Source organism: Mus musculus, chromosome 6, assembly GCF_000001635.26.
Source record: "Mus musculus strain C57BL/6J chromosome 6, GRCm38.p6 C57BL/6J".
In the NCBI taxonomy this organism is placed as follows: Eukaryota; Metazoa; Chordata; class Mammalia; order Rodentia; family Muridae; genus Mus; species Mus musculus.
Window position 1 is genome coordinate 89,095,585 of NC_000072.6, and position 15,194 is coordinate 89,110,778.

The window sequence follows — 15,194 nt, forward strand, 5'->3', positions numbered from 1 at the left end:
CTTCCCACTATACCCCTCTGATTTCACGGCCCCAGCAAGCAGACCTACCACCATTCTGACAACCAGTTGCCTACTACAAGAGGTATGAAGTACAAATCGCTGGCTGATGGAACCCAACCAAGAACCCCCGAAGGCAGCAGGCTGCTTGAGAGCCCACAGCCATGACTCCAGGGCTCTAGTCAGCCTAGAAAGCAGGCTCTGACAGAAACAAGGTCGGGCTCCAGGTGCCCACCAGGCTGCTTCGAATTCCGTTGGCAAATCAGAACCCGAACCCATGAGAAGACCCTCTGCGTTGAAAGGACTCCTGGACTTTGTCCTTCCACTTTCCCCAACTCCGCGGCAACATTGAGGTGGGGGAAAGGGAGAAAATGGTGGACCTAATTGAGGACAGTCTCAGGTTTCGGTGGGCTTTCTCAGCCCATTCCTGATTGGTCCCATTTTATGCCTCATTTGTATGTGCGCACGCGTAGCCAATCACAGTCAATGGGCGCTATTTAACAAGGCATACACCGTTCTCCTCAGTCCAGTTGGAATCCCGCTCTCCTTGCACGGAGGACTTCCCTTTCGCTAGGGCAGACTCACCGGAAGCTCACTCAGGCACAAGTTCTCTCTAGCTGAGCTGCCGCTGCTCCTCCTCCTCCTCTTCCCAGGTAGGGAATTCCTTCTTGCCTTGAGGGCTGCTTTTTTGTTTGTTTGTTTGGTTTGTTTTTTTTTTCTCGTAATTGTTAATTTTTCCTTGTCTCCACAGCGTCAGAGACCCACTCCTTATTTAAACCCAAGGGGACTCACTCTAGGGAACTTACTCAAGGGAACTCAAGCCTTAGGGATCTGCCAATGAGGGGAAACCTGCCACTCTCCGAGCTTTCTGTAGACTTGCTCTGAGGGGAATGCCCTAGGTCAGCATCCTGAGACCCTTTGATCCCTTAACTAACTCCCTGATGGCCGAAGAAAGTACAGAGACTAGCACGAGTCACATCTCTTGGTTGATATCCACCTTCATCGAGCGGCTCAGAGTTTCTTTTTCTTTCGTCTTTTTCTTTCTCTCTCTCTCTCTTTCTTTCTTTCTTTTTTGTTTCTTTTTCTTTCGTCTTTTTCTCTTTCTTTCTTAGTTTCTTTTTCTTTCGTCTTTTTCTCTTTCTTTCTTTCTTTCTTTTTTTTTTTTTTTGGTTTTTCGAGACAGGGTTTCTCTGTGTAGCCTTGGCTGTCCTGGGACTCACTCTGTAGACCAGGCTGGCCTCGAACTCAGAAATCCTTCAGCCTCGGCCTCTCAAGTGCTGGGGTTAAAGGCATGCGCCACCATTGCCCAGCTTCAGTTTCTGTAGTCTTGTTCAATTTTTTTTTTTTTTTTTTTTTTCCTATTTGAGCCATTACTCCTTTGTGGAAAGTGAAAAACAAAAACAAAACAAACAAACAAAACCTTTCTTTGAGACAGGGTATCTCCATGTTTCCCTGACTGGCCTAGAACTCGCTATATAGATCAAGCTGGTCAGGAACTCAAGGGATGCCCCCATCACCACCACCACAGAGTAGAGGTGTGTGTCTTTAATCCACTTCTAGCTGGAAGTTCTCCTTGTTTTCCCACCACTGTCAGCCCACTCCATTTTTGGAGAGAAAATGGGACAAGAACCAGAGGTTGGAGAACTGACTGTCACCATAGAGCACACAAGGACCCAGCTTCTAACTGACAGCTTGAGTAGTGAGGGCTGGAGTCTTGGAACAGCCAGATAGTTAACTACTGATTGCTAATAATGAGTTTAATAATGATAATAATTAGCAAAGTATTTCAGGTAGGTGTTGGATTATAACACAGTACAGAATGCATATCCACAAGTCGATGCCAATGTAAGTAACTAAATGACTCCCTGGGGACAGCAGACTGATTTTCCAGACAGGTCTTCCAACTTAAATACTCTGCTCTCAGGAGAGGAGTGACTTCCCCAGTTACAGAATAGAAAAAGAAGGGTTTCTTGGTGAGGGAGGGGCTTCGCAAGCTCTGCCTCAGTCAGGTGGTATGCAGCCTGCGTAGCGTGGGACCTTGGGAAGGTGATGGCAGAGTCCTCACATAAGCACAGCCCCCCTCCCAGTCTATGAGAGACACCCAAGTAAATTCCATTCCAGGATAACGTCCCTAAGCCTGGCCACATTCATCATTGTCAAGGTCACCGCCTAAGGACAGCCTGAGAGACTGCTATAGACAGTGGGAGCCTCCTCTAACATGGGAGACTGTGGGATAGAAAAAGTGTCAGTGGGGAAAACCAGGAAAGCTGCCCAGATGGGGGTTTTGGCTTACTACCTGTCCGCACAAGATCAACTCCCCTGGGACTCGAACCGTGCTAACATGGGATCGCTGACCAGAGAGCATTCATTGTATGTGAGCTTTTGAGGAAGGCACATAGAACCCTGGGGAGCCAACACACACACACAAAGTTAAGAAAAGATAAGGGGTATGGTGGGTCACCTGTTACCCCAATTCTGCCTCCAGTCCCTTGCCCACCTGAATCACATAGCATCAAACAAACTCAAAGAGAGAGGGTAGGGAAAACAAGCAAGAGAAGGAGAGAAAGGGGGGAGAGAAAAGAAAGAAAGGGGGAGGGAGAGAGAGAAAAGGGGACTTCGGGGGGAGGGGGTTGTTGCTGTGATGACACCCTAACCAAAGCAACTTGGCCAGGTTAGAGCTTATTTGGCTTACATTTCTGCATAGCACCCATCATTAAAAGAAATGAAGGCCAGAACCGGGAGGCAGGAACTGAAGCAGGGACTATGGGGGCAGGGGATGGGAGACAGGGGACCAGATGCTGCTTCCTGGCTTGATTCTCACAGCACACTCAGTCTGCCTGAGAAAACCTGAGACCACCTGCTTGGGGATGGCACTGCCCGCAGTGGGGTGGGCCTCCGACATCAATCGCTAATCAAGAAAACGCCCCACAGACTTGTCCACAGGCCAGTCTGATGGAGACATTTTCTCAATTGAGGCTCCTTCTTTTCAGGTGATTGATTCCAGCTTGTGTCAAGTTGACAGACAGACAAACAAACAAAAACAGGAGAGAAGGTGAGGAGTGGAGGGGGAGGGGGAGGGAGATCAACCAGGGAAGCAAACAAGAAAGAAAAATAACCTATGTTCAATTTCCAGTACTACAAAAGGAAAGGTTGAGGAAAAAGAAAACCAGGGACCCAGTAGGTAGATGAGTTGTTAGAGAGAGTGCCTGCCTAGCGTGCCAGAGGCCCTGCATTGCCAGCACTGCACAAGCAGGTGTCTTCATGTTCTATTCCTGTGAAGAGACAACTGTGGCCAAGGCAACTCTTACAGAAGAAAGCATTTAATTGGAGATTGCCACAGTTTCAGAGTTGGTGCATTATCATTATGGCAGGAGGCATGGCAGACATGGCGTTGAAGAAGTTTTTGAGATCTGGAGAGGGGAGAGAGGGAGGAGGAGAGTAAAGGGGGATAGAGAGGGAGAGCAGGGAGAGAGGGAGGGAGGGGGAGGGAGAAAGAGCCTGACTAGGCCTGAGCTTTTGAAACCTCAAAGCCCACTCCCAGTGGCACACCTCCTCTAACAAGCCTACACTCCTGATCCTTCTAATCCTGTCCAAGAGTTCCACTCCCCAGTGACTAAGCACTCACTATATGAGCCTATGGGAGCCATCTTGTTCAAACCAGCATACCTGGCATGGTGATGCATCTGAAATACCAGCAAGGAAGGTGGGAGCAGGGGGTCAGAAGTTTAAGGTTTTTCTCCACATGTTCAAGACCATCCTGGGCCACTTGAGACCCTGGGCAGGGGCTGAGGGAGGGAAAGAAGTAGCCCAATTTAAAGCAATTGAAGGTGCGGAGCCCACTTTTCAGAGTCCCCACAGTGATAAGAAGCAGCTGAGCTACAAGGCCAGAAGGGCTGCAGAGAGCCAGAGGAGCTGTCTGAAGACGTGAAGGAGATCCTGTCTCAAGGTTGGGTTAGCTGCATGTGTTTACCAAACCCATTGAATTGTGTGCTTGAAAAGGGCACATTTTATATTGAAAAAAAAAGTTTTGTTTTGTTTTGTTTTTTAAGTCAACAACAAAACAACAGAAGAAAGTCTAGCTGGAGGTTGCCATGGTGATACACGTGCGTGACCCCAGCTACTGAGGCCAAGGTGGGATCTGTCCGGCCAGACCCCATCTCAACACATTCAAATGTTTGAAAGGGTTGAGAACGTAGCTCACAGGTCTTCCAAGAGGCCTCTCTGTTCCTCAGCACCATAACAATGAAGTGAAAAGGCCACCTGGGTCACATCCCTGCCACGCTACTCTGAGAAGCATTTTGATGAGCGCTTCAGCTCCCTTCTTTCTCCCTCCACTCTGCTCCTCCACTCCAGTGCCTTTGCGTTTGGCCTCTTCCTGTCCTGGCGCTGCTGAGGACTAGTCCCGGGGCTCCTACACTGGGCAGCCCTATCACTCACCCTTTCCACTGGTGGCACGATGAGACTCATTGGGTCTCTAACAGCGTCACAGTTCTAGAGGCTTTTTAAAAAATTCATTCATCTTCCACATGAATGTGTTTGATCGGGTGGGTGTTTGAGCACCGCTGCGCACCGGGAGGTCAGAGGATGATGCTCTGGGAGTCGGTTTTCTCCTTTCACTACATGGAACCCGAGGTTGAACTCAGGATATAAGCTTGGCAGCAAATGCCTTTATACCCACTAAGCCATCTTGCTGGTACCTCTTGCTGTCTGATCCTCTGTGCCTCCAACCTGTAGGCTACTCTCCTTCCTGTGGAAGGGCAACCTGTACCATCACCAGCCTTGGCCATTCAACCTATGCTTCTCTCTTCTGTAGGCTTCTGCCTACTTATCCCCACCTACTGGCCTTCCAAAACTCCAGGTACCACCAGAGGCTCAGCAGTGCCCAAGTGAACTAAGCTCTAGAGTGCAGGCAGGAGGCTGACTTCCAAATGTCTCTCATCTGTCAACTCCATTGTTACTGTCCCCAAGGCCCCGGGAACAGGGCGAGATGAGCACAGTCTCTGTGACCCACGTGCCTACTCCTCAGCCTGGCACCAATCCTCTATCCTCAACCCAGTTTCTTCCAGATCCTGGCATAAGCCAGGATTCTTCTCTCTCCCCTTTCCCTCTCTTCCTCTCTGTCGCCTGGTACACCTAGCAAACCCTTCTCCTTTCAGCCTACACATCCCTCCCTGAGCCCCTCATAGCTGATTGGGTCCACCCTGTCACACCAGTACTCCTTTTCCCTTCACTTACTTAAGCTTAATGTTTTTCTGAGGGTGATCTGATTAACCCACTCAGCATTTACCTCTATGCATTTACCTCTTCATCTGGTAGGGCCTATTTGACAGACTGAAGAGGGGTCCAATGAACTTGCAGAATCAAGCTTAGCCCCACCCAATAGGCCTTGCCCACTCCCGGAACCCTATAAGAGCAGTTGTTCTTTGAGCAGGAGGCGTGAGACTTCTGAGGCCAGAGGAAAACTTGACTTCAGCCTCTGAGACCTCTAGCTAACACCTCCTTTTCCAAAAGAATCTCCAAGACTTTCAGGCAATACCAGCCAAGAAACAGCTTTTCAGACTCCAGTGTCAGCTCAAGGAGTGAATCAGGAAGCCAGGTGTGCTTCATGGGCCAGGGAAGGGTTGACCCTGCATCAGATGAGGATAGAATCTGGGTGCAGATCTCTGTCCCCAGCTTGTCCCAGTCCTATTTCCCCTTCTTCCTTTCCAGGTGATGTCCATTCCCATGGCTAATGCTTTCACATTACCACAATAAGTGCCGTCTCTAAAATCCTTGTAAATGGTTTGGGGATCAAAGACCACTGGATCTCCATGCCGTCTCCAGTGTGCTCTTCTTGGGGCCAGCAGCTCTGCCCAGATACCTGACAGGCAGTGTCCACTCAGGGCTATGTGTAGTTTTAGTTCCTTGACTGTTTCTCCCATCCTCTATGCAGAATCTGACGGAGACCTCATGGCAGAAGGCCCAAGTCCAAGTCAGCTTCCCTCTGAGATGCCCGATCAAGGTATTGTCAACTCCCGTCACTACTTTGAACAGTTTTCCCAGGTTTCACTTGACTTTGGGTATTGTACAGCCTCAGTATCCGTATAGAGCTTACTGTGAATCACAGCACTGCCCCCCTCTCAGTTTCCCACGCCCTAGAGCCAAACACATCTGTGTGAGTGGTTCTTTAAAAATGGGGGAGGGGTTGCACATGTACCATAAAGCCCGTGAGGAAGTCAGAGGACAACTTGAGATAGTTGGTTCTCTCCTTCCATCATGTGGGGCCCAGGATCCCACATGTTACCAGGTTTGGCAAAAAGTACTTTCATCTGTTGGGCCCTCTCACCAGGCGTGGCCCCACACACCAGCACCTGCTGAGCCATCACACCTGCTCTGTGTGAAGTGTTCTTTTGGGATCTGTTCTCACTCATTTTGGAGACAAGGCCTCACTCTAGCCAAAGCTAATCTTGAGTTTGAATTTAGGGTGGTCTTCCTGCCTCTATCTCCCCAGTGCTAGAATTACAGCTATGTCTTACCATGCCCGGCCCTCTTCTTTCTTTGGTACTGGAGGTTACAGCTAGGATCTCTATATGCCAAGGAAGGCCCCTGCCCACTGAGTTACAGCCTCAGGCCTGTAGCCTTATTCATTAAGTAACTCTTTCTGTCTTAGACTTTTGCAACTCCACATCACACCTACACCATCATCCTGCCCAACCATGTAGGCTCCACCCTGGCTCTACAGAGCCCTGAGGTATAAGAGAGTCCCCTTCCCCTCTTGTAGAGCTTACCTGGGTTATTATAAGCTTATCTGTGGTCCACTCTCAAAACTTTCCCTGCATATTTCCGTAAAACACAATCAAGTTCTGCAGCTCCCTGATTTCACTTTTTCAAGGCTGGCTCCAAACTGGATGAGCCAAGCTGTGCCTGCTTTCCAGCTGCACCCTGGGGTCTCCTTCACCATCCGGGACCCGCTTACTTTTTCCTTTTGGATATTAACCCATTCCATTCCCATAACATTTTTACTTTCTTATATTTTACTTTATTTTATTTTTGTACTTTTTCTGTTCAGCCTTCTGATAAAAACAATTGGTATAAAAGGAATTTATTTAGCTAGGCTTGAGAGCATATGCCTGTAAACCCAGCACTTGGAAGGGAGATGAAGGCAGGAGAATGACTGAAAGTTTAATGCTGGTATAGATGGCCTACACGGTGAAACATGGACTTGAGGAAAAGTGAGTGGGCTATTTTACAGCTCATATATCTGAGAGCGTTTTTACTCTATTGTTCTTGAATCCCAGGCTAGTTTAGCTGGGTAGTGAACTTAGGTTGGAAATCCACTTCCCTCAAAATGTTTGAGATGTTTTATCTTCCAGATTCTTGTGTTGCTTTTGAGATTTTTTAGTCCTCTCCTCCCCAACAGACACTTGCCTTTGATATTCTTATACTTTATTCTCTCTCTTTCATCATTTTGGGGTTTTGTTCTTTCTGGGGACATTTCCTCAGTGTTGTCTTCCAAGATTTCCATGGAGATTTTAATTTCTGCTTTCCTGATTTTAATTTCAAAAATAATTTTTTTCTGGATGTTCTTTGTGAAAGTATCCTGTAATTGATTCACGGGTATAATTTATTCTCCTATATCTGAAGGTATTAATTATAGATTGGGGGAGGTTTCATCTGTGGCATCTTTTCCTGTTTGGTTGATTTGCTTCTGGTCTCATGCTTGGTCGCGTGTGCTGATCCTCAGTTGCTGCTGAGCCCATGGGAGGGGTATGTGCCCTGTGGGTTCTCCTGAATTTACATGGTTGGGTTATCAAGTAGGGAGCCCCAGATGCAATCTTTGGAGTACTTTGAGGCCGTGGATTTTCAGAGAGTATCTTCAGATGCTTTTTAAGACCATGTCTACTGGGGACAAAAATCTCCTCAGATACATGCCTGGTTCTGGGATTTCTCTTCTTTTCCTTTAGTTTTGGTCTTTTGTCTACATAGAGAATTTAGGGTTGGTTGTTTATTTTATTTTATTTTTTTTTATTTTATTTTATTTTATTTTGAGGTATGGAGCAGGGAGGGTCCATTAAGAAGTACTATCTGAAGCCGGGTGGTGGTGGCGGTGGCGCATGCCTTTAATCCCAGCACTTGGGAGGCAGAGGCAGGTGGATTTCTGAGTTCGAGGCCAGCCTGATCTACAAAAGTGAGTTCCAGGACAGCCAGGGCTACACAGAGAAACCCTGTTTCAAAAAAAAAAAAAAAAAAAAAAAAGCAAGCACTATCTGGTCTTGAGCTCACTATGTACAGCAGGGATTAAAGGTGTGCACACATCTGTGTGTGGGAGGGAGAGGGGGCGGGGAAGAGAGAATGTGTCACAATACTAGGATGGAAGTTTAAGCCTTGCACATACTAGACAAGTGCTCTACTACTAAGCTATGCCCTCAGCCCATTTTTATTTATTTATTTTAGATCCATTCCTGTTGAGTTACCCAGGGTAACCTTGTACTTACTTTGTAGTCCAGGCAGAGCAGGCATTGGACTTAGGATCGATCCTCCTGCCTCAGCCTCCTGAGTACCAGGTATGACAGGACTGTGTCGCAGGTCAAGCAGTCTGAGTCTTTATCAGTATAATGGCCTTTGCTCTGGCAGACCAAGTACCTCTACCTGGAAGTTTTTCTAGAGAGACTTAACACTTGTCAGTTTCCACTGCATTCTCCTGAGCTGCAGTCTTCACACACTATCCTTCGACTTTTTAGTCTTTGTTGCTGCAGTCTGAGGTTATCTTCTGTGCATAGATAACATCTCAGACCCTTCGTTTTCCTCTTGTTGTGAATTGAATTGTTTTTATTATTTTTTAATTGTGTGTGTGTGTGTGTGAGTATGCTATGCGGGGGTTCCCTTGGAGGACAGGTCCCCCGGGGCTAGAGTTGCAGGTGCTTGTGAGCCACTTGGTGTGGGTTCTGGGAATCAAACTCAGATGCCCTGGAAGAGCACCGTGTGTTCTTCACTAACTGCTGAGCCCTCTCCCCAGCCCCTTTCCCGTGTGTTCTATTTGGTTGCATATCTCATTCCTAGTGAGTTTGAAGTGACCTCTGAGTTTCTGGAATTCATCAGCTCGACTGTCCGTCGTTAGTCTCCCTACTCCAGGCCCAGGGGTTACACTAAGTCAATAAAGGAGGAAGGTGGTTCACACAGGATCATGAAATCAGAAGGCGTGCTCCCTGCTTGGTGTCTCTACCCCCACTCCGGCACGTGCTTATTGTGTCAGCGAACTCCTAGACGTCTGCTCTCTGTGATGCTCGAGAAGCAGCCCTGTGTCCACAGTGAGCTGAGTCTGGGTGTGGAGAGGTGGTGCAAGAGGCACTGGAAAGCCACGTGGGTCAAAAAGCTCTTCACCTGTGATGTCCACTCTGAGTCCCCAGACACTCCTTGAAGCTCTCAGTGTGTGTGTTCTGTGTCGTCTTCCTGTTTCCCCTGTCCCTGACTGAAAGTGGGGTCAGAGAAACTGCCAACAGGACCATTAATATGCCACAAAGCACAAGGCCATCACAGAGCACTTACCACATCCCACCATCTCCTGAGGATGGTCTGCAGACAAACCTCAGATAATTCACGGGGGTTTGAGCTTTCCTTTCCTTTCCTTTCCTTTCCTTTCCTTTCCTTTCCTTTCCTTTCCTTTCCTTTCCTTTCCTTTCCTTTCCTTTTTTTTTTTTTAAGATGCATTCATTTATTTTATTTATGGGTACATTGTCACTCTCTTTAGACACACCAGAAGAGGGCATCAGATCCCATTACAGATGGTTGTGAGCCACCATGTGGTTGCTGGGAGTTGAACTCAGGACCTCTGGAAGGAACAGTCGGTGCTTAACCACTGAGCCACCTCTCCAGCCTGACCCTTCCTTTTTTTTTTAACCACAAAGTAGGGAACACTTCACTCCTGAGGGGCCTGTTCTTTAGTTGTTTTTAATGATTGTGGAATGTTCACAGAAATGCCTGTATATGAGCTCTGTGGTGATGGTCAGCTGCTTCTGGGCATATCCTGCTGCCTCCATTGTAGCTGGGCTAGCCTAGTAGCCCAGCCCTACTCCAGCTGCTCTCACTGTGTGCTCTTCTCCCACATCCCTCCCGGACCCTGCACCACCCCCCCCCCCCAAGTTTCTCAGTGGTAGCCTTTCCACAGCTGGCCCCAGTGGCTCTATCTGTTCAGCCAGCGTTGCTGCTCAGGACTCCACAGCACTTTCCACTAGGAGGGCACTGCTCTCAGGCTGGACCCTCTTCATGCCCACCCAAGCATTCCCTCCCTTCTTGGTTTGGAAAGGGCCTTTGCTCTGGCTTCCCTAGAGGCTGGCAACACAGACTTTTGGCTCCTCTAAGAGGCTACCCCAGTATCTCCATTCTCCCTGCCAGCCATGGGGATGATGGATCACAGCAGGGTGGACCACTCCTCCCTTCACTTACTGCCCAGGAAACAGACCTCATTGAGCTCCAGGCTGCAGAACTATTGGATGTCCCTGTACCTCAGTTACAAACCTGATATTGAGTGGATGTTCTCACCTTAGCTCTACCTTAGGGACAGGGATCCCCAGTCATCCCTCTTCCAGAGTGCCAGCAGGTTACTTGGGACAGCCTGTGGTGGTGATAGGGGTGTCTCTGCTGTCTCTGTTCCCAGTGCCTTTCTTGAATTTGCTGTCTGGTGGCACTGCCCTGCCTCCTGTATGCGTACTTCCCTCTGGCCTCCTTTTTGAAGCCCACCACCTGAGGATGTTGCTCCTCCCTCAGCATCTTCACTGGCCCCCGCCCCTTCTGGCCGACCTCAGGATAGCATAACTGGCTTAGCTTAGGGCTGCTGCTTTAAGAACTGCCCCTTTCCTGATGAGCGACTGTTTGAATTGCTGTGAAGAGACACCATGACCACAGCAACACTTACAAAAGAGATCATTTCATTGGCGTTGGCTTACAGGTTAAGATGTTATTATCTATTATCAACAAGGCAGGGAAGTATGGAAACAGTGCAGGCAGACATGGTGCTAGAGAAGGAGCTGAGAGTTCTGCAGGAAGAGAGAGTGAGCCACTGGGCCTGGCTTGAGCTTTTGAAACCTCAAGGCCCATCCCCAGTGTCAACAAGGCCATGTGTCCTAATCCTTCCAAATAATGCCTATGAGGCATGAGGGCCATTTTCATCCAAACTACCATTCCTAGCGCTTTGCATCCTGGTTGCTCTCAGCTTTCTCCAGGAGCTTTTTCAGCCTCTCCTGGGAGCTTTTTTGCATGCACCCAGCTGTCTTCTAACTGCTAGGCCTGTGCCTGTTCACGGCCTCTCACCATGGAGTATGGGCCATGTTTCCTCTGTCCAACCATCCCAGTGTGTGGATGAGAAGACTTTCCTGGCCTGGCATCAGTCTGAACACCTATAGTGACACAGTCCTTGTAACAACCAGAAGTTTCTAGAAAAAGGAAACATGCGTAGAGGTGCAGCTGCAAGCTTTCCCACTTGCACATAAGTTCCCCCAAATAATAACTCTGACACTTAGTATATATGAATAAATGCTGAGGCAATGGCATTGGCTCTGTTCCTGACTAGCTCGTATCTGAATAACCCATTTACTCTATGTTCTGCCACGTGGCTGGTTACCTGGTCCTCCATTTCATAGAACCACCATCTTCTATGTCTGGGGTGGATCTTCTCATGCCTGAGTATTTCCCTAGACTTCTCTCTCTGTACTGGAACTTCCACTTTCCTTTTCTCTGCATAGGATAATAGGCCAATAGCACTTTTAATGACAGGTGATGCTTCCATTCAGTATAAGAGATTCTCTCTACAAACAGGCATGACGTAATCTTGAGCCTTCAAATTTAGAGAGGCATTTCCATGCTGCCGCTGATCTGCCACTCCCACTGAGTGACAGCCCCTTCATGTAAGCGTATGTGTTTTTGTGTGTGTGCATGTGGACTCCTCCTTCTGATGCACATAGGGAAGACACACCATATCAAACTCAGTCTCCCTATTGAGTTTCAGACTCAGACTCAGTTTATCTACCAGTAAAATGGGGCTATAACGCCCCAGCCATGGGTTGTCTGGAGAAGCTGAGCAAGACCTGTTCTCACTGTCTGTTTCTCTCCAGACTCAGATGAGCGACCTGGAGAGCAAGGTGATCCCTGTGTGGAACAACAAGACCCAGTGGAAGTAGACGAGCCTAAAGAGTCAGGCCAGCCTGCCAGACCCATTGCTTATGTACGTTCGCAGAGGTCTGAGCCCACAGAGCCCACAGAGCCAGCCGGAGCTGCAGGACGTCATGCTGGTAGAGGAAACGATGAAGAACAAAGAGCTTACCCTGGAAGGCAGAGACGGAGGTGGAGGCAGAGGCAGAGGCAGAGGCAGTGGGCAGAGACAGGCAGCCACTCACAGGCAGCCTTCCAGGAGTGGCAGGAACCCTCTGAGGAACTGGTTCTACAGACATACTTCAGCCACAGTGAAGAAACAGGGGCTGCCATGAACCTGTATCCCACCTTGACTCCAGTAGTCCCTGTGCCAGCAGGGATGGCCCAGTGGCCACCTATAGTTTATGGGTACTGGGCTGCCATGGCTACCTACCCCTATGTTACCTTCATCCCTGTGGCCAACATAGTCCCGTGCTTCATGTCATTCAGGGCCCCCATGTTCTTAGCCTACATCCCTTGGTGACTGGTATCCCTTGGTGCTGGCCCTCCCTGGCTATGTTTGTTTCCCCTGAGGAGGAGGAAAGCTTACAGTTGAAAAGGTTTATTCTTTCTCATAGTTTAGGTTCCAGTTCATCCCAGCCAGGAAACCAGGTACCCAGCACTTACAGCTGGTCTTGACACACCCCAAATCAGAAGCACGAATGCATCCTAGGTCCCCAGATGGCTTTAGATTTGGTGACATTGACAGTTAACACTAACCATTAGACTATTTGTCCCTCCTGGGTTTATTATTTGAAAAAAAATATTTTTATGGTCCAGTGGCCCCTTAACACTTCCCCTTCCCACTTCCTCTCTCTATTCTATTTTTTTAAAAATCTGTCATACAGCCTCAAATGCATGACTCTGGGATCATCCACTAGAGTATGGATAACTAATACTGCAGAAAAATGACTCTATTCTATTTTTTTAAAAATCTGTCATACAGCCTCAAATGCATGACTCTGGGATCATCCACTAGAGTATGGATAACTAATACTGCAGAAAAATGACTCTTCCTCCCTAGCAACCATCATTCACCACCAGCAACTTAGCTGGGGGTGGAGCCTCATGAGCCCCCTCCCCATCCATGCTGCAATGGTGACTGGCTTGAACTTGCAGCATAAGGCTTTCCCAGGAATCTTATACCCTCAGGGAAATGGAGTGATGCTGTACCCCTGAAATCGTGTATTTGTGTATAGAAAGAGCAAGTTACAGAGCTCAGGTGGAATTGGGATGCAAGATTACAGATTTGAACCAACAACGGATGGGACTGAACATCTGATAGCCCCGACTATCACAGAGGGGAGCCAGGAAGGAAGCAAACGGCCCCAGAAGCCGACCCAGCCGTGCCTAGAGCTGGGGAGGATGAGTGTATGTATGTATGAAGTTCTCTGAAGCAGGATATCCTGATGTGGACCCTTATAGTTTGGAGGCAGCAGTAGCTGTTGCTGAATAGTAGTAGTAGTAGTAGTAGTAGTAGTAGTAGTAGTAGTAGTACTAGTTGTTGTTGTTGTTTTTACTATGATATCTTATTGTGTGTATCTGTGTGGGCATGTATGTGGCACAGTCTGTCTATGGAGGTCAGAGGACAACTTGCAGAGACAGCTCTTAATTTTTACCCTGTGCAGACCCGAGCCTTGAACCCAGGCCTGTAGGCTTGGCAGAACGTTTTTACCGGAAGCACTGTCCCACCAGCCCAGGATCCCCAAGTGAGTTGAAAGGCACTAGAAGTTCAGACTAGATTGAAAATGAGTAAGTCAAAGAAAATTGGACAAATTGAACAAAAGGCACGGGGGTTTATGAAAGGAAACAAAGAGAGTGAGCCACATTTAAAACACCGAGTAAGAGGCTGGGCGATAGTGGCGCACACCTTTAATCCCAGCACTTGTGAGGCAGAGGCAGGTGGATCTTTGTTAATTCTATGCCAACCTGGTCTGCAGAGTTACATGATGAGACCTGTCTCAACAGAAGGCTAAGTGTGGAATAGTTTGGTAATAATAGCCTTTTGGCCTCAGTGAGAATATTTTAAATGTCTTCTTCTTCTTTTTTTTTTTTTAATTATCATTAATGGGAATTTCCTGTCAGTTTTCTCATGGATGTCTCTGATCAAGTTAAAATAGTTCCTGTCTTCAGTACTCCTAAAGGTGAATTATAAATTGGATTTTGTATTTATGAAGTTTGTATTTGTTTCTAAGAAAAATGTCCAAGAAGAGTTTTTATCATGAATCTTTGTATGTGTGTGTGTGTGTGTAGTTAACTATCCTTTTAAATAAATCCTCCTCTTGGGCTTTGGTTGTACAAAATTCTTTTTGTAAAATTTCATAAATTAGCAATGCAAAAGCAAAATGTGTTTAGAAAAGCTGTCCTCCTGAAGTTATGGAAGACAGTAGGTTTGGTTTCCTCCTGCCTGCTAATTTCCTGTAGCTGTAGAAGCCTGCTCAACATGTGTGTGCTCTGAAGTCTCTGCTGTATTTTGATTTCCCATACATACAGCACTCTGTCCATGTTAGTCACTTGTTTCTTGTTGCTGAGATCAAATGCCTGACAAGAAGCTACTTAAGGAAGGGGCTATCTTGGCTCAGTTTGAGGGAATACATTCTATGATGATGGGGAGGTTAAGTGGGAGAGGCCGGGTCACATTGCACCTGGCAGTCAGAGGTCAGACAGGAAGTGGGGCTGGACTACAAAACCACAAACCTCATCCCTAGCGACTCACTTTGCCCTCCAGAAAGTTCACAACCTTTCATTTTCAAGTAGCACCAGTACAAACACAGGAGCCTCCTGAGGACACCTATATCCAAACCACAGCACCATCTCTCAGAATCATCCAGAACCAAGCTCGGGGACCAGACAGGTGTCATAGGTGTGGTAGGTACATTGGGAACTGTCCCTTTGCACCCCATAGCTCCTCCATCTGACCTTGAAAGCAGTGGGAAGCACAGTGGGCAGATCTGTGGGGTTCTCTGATTTGTGAGCCTAAAGGATGTCACCTCAGGACCCCTCCACCTGCACTTCCTGTCCTCATACAGCAATCT

General features: G+C 47.8%; 1 long non-coding RNA gene across 3 annotated transcripts; it reads left to right on the forward strand.

Moving 5' to 3' along the window:
- The first annotated feature begins 525 nt into the window (after nucleotides 1–525).
- Nucleotides 526–14,455, forward strand: 4933427D06Rik (RIKEN cDNA 4933427D06 gene). 3 transcript variants are annotated; one of them, NR_134977.1, is made up of 5 exons: nucleotides 526–650; nucleotides 2,988–3,049; nucleotides 3,845–3,943; nucleotides 5,930–5,998; nucleotides 12,084–14,455. It is a non-coding gene; the product is annotated as an RIKEN cDNA 4933427D06 gene (long non-coding RNA). The 3 variants fall into 3 exon arrangements; NR_134978.1 differs by lacking the exon at nucleotides 3,845–3,943; NR_134979.1 differs by lacking the exons at nucleotides 526–650; nucleotides 2,988–3,049; nucleotides 3,845–3,943 and adding an exon at nucleotides 5,434–5,593.
- The last annotated feature ends 739 nt before the right edge of the window (nucleotides 14,456–15,194 follow it).